This window comes from Rattus rattus, chromosome 5 (assembly GCF_011064425.1).
Source record: "Rattus rattus isolate New Zealand chromosome 5, Rrattus_CSIRO_v1, whole genome shotgun sequence".
Taxonomy (NCBI): Eukaryota; Metazoa; Chordata; class Mammalia; order Rodentia; family Muridae; genus Rattus; species Rattus rattus.
The window spans coordinates 109,343,353-109,350,203 of NC_046158.1; the positions used below are offsets into that span (position 1 = coordinate 109,343,353).

The 6,851-nt window shown below is 35.9% G+C and overlaps 1 pseudogene; it reads right to left on the minus strand.

The window, feature by feature from the left end:
• Positions 1–3,871: 3,871 nt before the first annotated feature.
• On the minus strand, positions 3,872–4,463 carry LOC116900990 (annotated as a pseudogene).
• Between the last annotated feature and the right edge of the window lie 2,388 nt (positions 4,464–6,851).

The window sequence follows — 6,851 nt, forward strand, 5'->3', positions numbered from 1 at the left end:
CTAGAAGGAGCAAGAAAGTAAACTTGCAACAAACTCAAAAGAAGAGAGATACACAAACATAATTCCACCTCTGACAACAAAAATAACAGGAAACAGCAATCAATTTTTCATAATATTTCTTAACATAAATGGACTCAATATCCCAATAAAAAGCCATAGATTAATAGACTGCATATGTAAAGAGGATCCAGCACTTTGCTGCATACAGGAAATAGGTCAGTGACAAAGACAGACACTACCTCAGAGTAAATGGCTGGAAAACTAATTTTCAAACAAAAGGTCCCAAGAAAAAAGCTGTAGTCTCATTTTAATATGGGATAAAATAGATTTTCAACCAAAAGTTATCAAAAAAAGCTAAGGAAGCAAATTTCATATTAATCAAAGGAAATATTCACCAAGATGAGCACTCAGTCTTGAATATATATGCTCTAAATGCAAGGACACCTACATTGATTAAAAAAAAACAAAACAAAAAAAACCGACTTACTATAGCACAAAGCACACATTTTACCTCACACAATAATAGTGGGATATTTCAACACCCACTCACATCAATGGACAGATAATGGGAAAAGAAACTTAACTGGAGACATAGTAAAACTAACAAAATAATGAACCTAGTGTATTTAACAAATATCTACAGAACATTTTATCTTAAAACAAAAAATATCCCTTCTTCTCATAACCTCATGGTACCTTCTACAAAACTGATCATATATTCAGTCACAAAAGAGGCCTCAATAGATACAGGAAGATTGAAATAATCCCATGCGTCCTGTCACATCACCACGGACTAAACTGGTCTTCAATAACAACAAAAACGACAGAAAACCCTCATATACCTTGAAGTTGAACAAACTTCATTGAAGTTGAAAAGTGAAGTGGAAGCTTTTGGTCTGACAAGGTTTGACCCCCAGTGCAGGGGAATATGAGGGGCATTAAGGGAAATGATTAGGGGGAACTTATGTACAGAGGAAGTGGAGAGGAGGGAATAGTGGCGTATAGACAGGAAACTGGACGGGGAAAACATTTGATATTTAAGTAAAGAAATATATCTAATAAAAAATTTTTAAAAGAAGAATCAGAGAAAGAACTGGAAGAGCTTGAAGGGTCTTGAGACCCCATATACAACAATGCCAAGCAACCAGAGCTTCCAGGGACTAAGCCACTACCTAAAGACTATACATGGACTGACCCTGGACTCTGACCTCATAGGTAGCAATGAATATCCTAGTAAGAGCACCAGTGGAAGGGGAAGCCCTGGGTCCTGCTAAGACTGAACCCCAGTGAACTAGATTGTTGGGGGAGGGCGGCAATGGGGGAGGATGGGGGGGAACACCCATAAAAGAAGGGGAGGGGGAGGGGAGGGGATGTTTGCCCGGAAACCGGAAAGGGAATAACACTCAAATGTATATAAGAAATACTCAAGTTAATAATAATAAAAATAAAAAAAAACACAAGGAAAAAAAAAAGAAGAAACTAGAAATTTCTCTTATGCCTAGTGTCACAGTGACCTTGACCAGATAGATATACATTTATTACTGCCTCATCCTGCCAGAGAGATTGTTAAAATGAGGGTATAGTCAGGTCCTGAGGATTCTAACAAGCACCATCATGCATTAATTAGGATATGTAGTACAATAGCTGCACATCAGATAGTCTGCAATGCATGAATGGAAAACAAAGAAAAAAGGTATAAGCTGATCCTACTAACCAAGAAGGTGATTGTTTTAAGGCTAGAGTCATAGGACCAGCATTTCTGAATCTGCACCAAAAGACATTAGGACTTCCAGTCTCCACTTCCTAACATTGTGTATGAAATGTGTTCTCTACTCTCCCAGAACTTGGCAGGGTCTGCAAGAAAACACTGGATACCCAGTGATTTAGAGATTAGATACCTCTCGTACGCCTAGTGTTACAGTAATCTTGAGCAGATAGACATGTATTATTGCTCTCTTCTTGCTGGAGAGATTGTTAAAATGAGGGCAGTGTTAGGCCTTTGTCCAAGTAGAATCCTGATAATGTGGACAGAATTTATGGAGGTTTATAAATTCTCAGCAAATCTGGGGAGTTATAAATGGGCTGTTCCTTCCTGTGCGTAATCAGCAACTTTAAGAATCAGAATATCATACATAAACATAAATAGGATCAGATGTATATGTAGTCCAATTTTTATTATTAAGAGGTAAGAAAATATAATGTTGGATATAGTTTAATTAAAGCCATCTATTAATTTAACAGTATTACCAACTTTTATTATCAACTTTATTTAAACTCTATTTCCTCTTACACCCCATGCATATTTTCAAGCATATTGTACTTGCTCAGAAATATTTGACTAGGCTTGATATTTGGAGTTGCTGTCAGTCATCCCATGGAAGACCCACTTTCAGAGCAGACTGGTTGGCTATATTAGTTCTCATGGACTGTCATGAGGTCTCCCATGGGAGCTCTGTATCTCAAAGAGAAAGTCTGGGTGTTCAGAGTACCTTGATATCCTACCCCATAGCAAGTAGCAAGTTCCTAATTCATGCTATTTTAAACTACACCATTTTCTGTCAATTTATCCAGTGATCACAAAGATAGCCCATCACATTTAGACTAATTAGATTAACTAGTATTAATCATGTTTTTAAATTTAAAACAGTATCACATCTATGACATGTATACTTATTTGCTTTCATTGTTGTCTCTCTGAAAGAAAGAATTTGTATACTGTATTATCAAGCTTGTAGTTAACAGGAAATACTGTTAATTAGCATAACAATATTTTTATTCTCTTTCCTGGTGATCTCTGGATTCCTTAGTTGGATATTTTGCTTCTCCTGAAAAGATAAAAGCAAACAATGCTACACTAACCATAATTCCAGCTCCTTACATTGACAAGCAAAATATATCTTTCCTGGGAAATATGGATTTTTTTTAAATAAAAAGCATTATCTTTAATACTGAAATTATCAACAAACTTTATATGGATAAGTTTCCCTTTACACCCTTTTCATTTCATATAAAGTTGAGGTTGATTCATATTTACCTTTGAAAGCATTGAGGAAACTTCTGTTTATGATTAAGTAAATGTACATAGTACCTTTAAGGAAAGAAAATGTGTCCCTCTGCATTTTAGGCTGTTGTTTGTAAGTGGCTTTATCTTATCATCAGTCCATCATGACCTGACTTCGTGTTGTAGAGTTTACAGCGATCTGCCTGTCTCTGTCTCCTGTGTAATGGGAATAAAAATACACAACACAAAAAATTGCTGATAATGTAATGTCAACTCTAGACCACTGTAACTCATTCATTTAGACAATACCTCTTGTAGTTTGCATGTCTTTCACTTTTAGTCTATTAAGTAGTAGCAGTAAACCCCTCATAAAGAGATTGACAATTTTTACCAAATTATATTAGTCAAGTTATATAAACACATAAACATGAGCAATACTTTTTTATTGAAGAGTTGTTCACTTTCTACATAAAACAAACAGAGGGAATTTTGTAACAGTACCATGGATCTCTGAGCCATAGCTTTAGTCATTTTGTGGACAGGAGCATATTATGTGCTATGGATACAGAAAGTGCATCATCTGAACTATCAATGATTAAAAGGATAGGGAATAACCAATTATTCCTTCTGTCCATCCAGGATGATATTTTCTCTAGTTGCAGTATACTCAAAGATGATTGTATCATAATACCAGGTTAATTGTGTGCTATATATCCAAGTGCTGGAATTGAGTGAAAGAAATTCAGAAGTAAGACACATATTGAGTCTTCTTCACTCCACATATTTCTGTAAACTTCACCTCTAGCTGTATCTGTGAAACATTTTGAGGAAGGCTAAGGTACAAACAAAAACAACTAAAATAACCCAGACTCACACTTCTGTTTTCCTGGTGATTTTTGTTATGGTCTGCATCACTGTGAGTGGCCAGCTGTTATTCTGTTGCCAGTAATTAATTGATAAATCTTCAGGCTCTACTCCATTGATACTGAGAGTGAAATCTGTCCCAGATCCACTGCCACTGAACCTGGAGGGAATTCCAGAGATGGACTGGGTAGCATATTTGATGAGAAGCCTTGGAGACTCATTTCGTTTTTGCTGATACCAGAGTAGACACATGTCAACACTTTGGCTGGCCTGGCAGGAGAGACTGACTTGCTCTCCTGGACTCAGACAGGGTGGCTTGAGATTGAGTCAGCATGATGTCCCCTCTGGAACCTGGAAATATAAGAGACATATTAGCCAAACAAAATATTGAATATGAAACTCTCCTCTAAACTACTTAGAAAAATAAAAGACTATTTTTGTCTCAATTTCTTTAAACAGAAAGACAAATCCTCTGTGATGCTGTATTCCAAATAAAGCAATTGGATATAAATTACATCTCTACTCTCTGCCATGTCCAGAAAGTCATACCTGAGATCCAGAATAGCAACAGTACAAAGAATTGAGGTATGAACACCATCTTTGAGCCTTCCCTGAATTTAAGTAAATCCTGAGTAACCTTCTTATAATACTTTAAGACACAGGAATATTATAAGGAAGAAATATTTATGCAAATCAAACTGACTTCATATTGCTTATAAAAAATAACTTGTCAGAAGAACAAGCTCCTGCTGCCTTAGAATATACATCTCCCCTGCTGATTACCTGATGAGATGTTGAGATTTAAAGGAGACTTGGCTCCAACATAAATGGTTACATAATTACTACAGTCCAAGGGTGTCTGTAGGATACATTCAGTATTTGAAATGAAGAGAATCTCAAATCCATGGTTCTATTCAGGGATTATGTGGTTTCCTGGATATTTCTTACAATATGGGCTAAAGTATCTTTAACTGACTGAACATTTCGTGAAGGATCATAACATTTAATACAAAAGAGATATTATACTCTTCAGATTTAATGAACAAGAAGTAAGAAAGTCTGGATGTCTTAGGAAAACACATGTCTCCTGAGGAGAGAATGAAATCCCTATAAATGTTTACAAACTGCAACATTAGAGACAAACTTCAGAAGGAGAGATATCAAAACTCTTTTTAGCACTTTCCAATAAAAGCCAAATATTACATCTTCCATATATTACCTTCAAGAGTGATTTATTTCTAGAAAATTAAAACAAATTCCTTCCCTAACACATGATTTTTCATGCTATTAAATTGACCATGATTCTGAGACAGCCATAATCAGGAGAGAAATTCCCATCAGGTTCATTTAAAGAAATAATTGTTCGGGTCACTTGGACCATATAACCAAGCAGGATCATATTTGTTATATAAAAACTGTATCTTAGCTTTTGAAAAGTCTCACTAGCTGCAACATAGACTACCAAGACTCTATAGCAATAAGGATAGCAATAAAGTAGAGCTTATATTCACTGAAGGTACAAATGCAATAACATGTCATAACTCCAGTATTTCTGATTCATTTTTCTTTAGAGTTTTTGTCCTGTGCTTCTGCTGTGCTTCAGTACTAAGGGCCTCATGTGGTAGGATTGCTGAGATCTAGTGGAGACATGTAGCCCATGTTGTAAATGTTTGTGTTTTTACACTAATGGGTAGGTATCTAAGATTGAGAAAATTGCAAATCTAGGTGTTGATATCTTGTCTTGTCTTTTGAATGTGTGCTTTACTCCTTGCCTTGGGTTTTCCTTTTTGGTTCTAAATAGAGTGTGGTAGCTAGGTTTGCTGCTATGAAATTCTTTTGAGATCCTGATTGATATGGTCACTGGGCCTTCTCTCAAAAACGTCTACAAGGTATTTGGAGCTGACACTTAGAAATGGGGATTGGCTAGGAGGGTGGAGATAAAGGTGTTCAGGGGAAGAAGGAATGAAGGGTATTCCACCAAAACCTATTTTGAGACCTGGGAATAGGGCAGAGAGTAGTGAAGGGTCAAAACAGATAGTCAAAACAGAAAAGGAAATAAGACTGGAAGATCCTTTATTTTGGAGAGGAGGAAGTGTGAAGATCTGCACATAGCTTACATGCATCATCAGCCTAATGCTATGCTGGCAGGCTTTGCTAGAAGATTCCCATAAAATGACTGCGGGTATTGGGGGGCTGGAATATCAGGATATATGGGATAGTATGCTTATAGGAAAAAAACTGTGTGAACCTCTTGAGATGAAGACAAAGGAGGATAGAAGGCCTCAGCTGGCAGCGATCTACAACAGAGATAGTGATAAGACTGATATATTGGATTTGGCGGAGAAGAGAGAAAGGTGAAAATCTGTAGTTATGGTACCTGCTTCCTTCTCCTCCCATATGTATACCTTCCATATGACAGAGTCACAGCATTCTTGGGCATGTACTGAAAAAACTATATGCCTTATTACTAAGATATTTACACATCCATGATTATTGTTAGCCCCCTCCTAAGAGATAGGAAGTAGAACTAGCATAAATATGATATACAAAAAATAGAGTATACACACAACACAGGAATTTATTCTACTGTAAAGAAACAACATTGTGAGATTTTAAGTAAAATGGACAGATATAGAAATTATAATAAAAAAAACAAGATTGCCCAAAATAAGACAAAATAAAACAAGATTGCCCAAAATAAGACAAAATACAATTTACCCTCTGATACAGAAGCTATCCTATAAAGTATGTATGCAGACATTCACACAAACTCACAGAGATAGATGAGAGAGACAGAGAGACAGAGAAAGAGAAAGAGAGAGATCATATACATCTTTTTTTAAAAGAAGATATGTTTTTTTAAAACAATAATTATAAAAGCCTGAATAGTTTATTTTCAGGAATTTTTCACGTTTAATTATTCTATTTTAGTAGTTCTTTGATAATTTCATTAACTTTATTGCACCCTATTCAACCCTCTCCACCA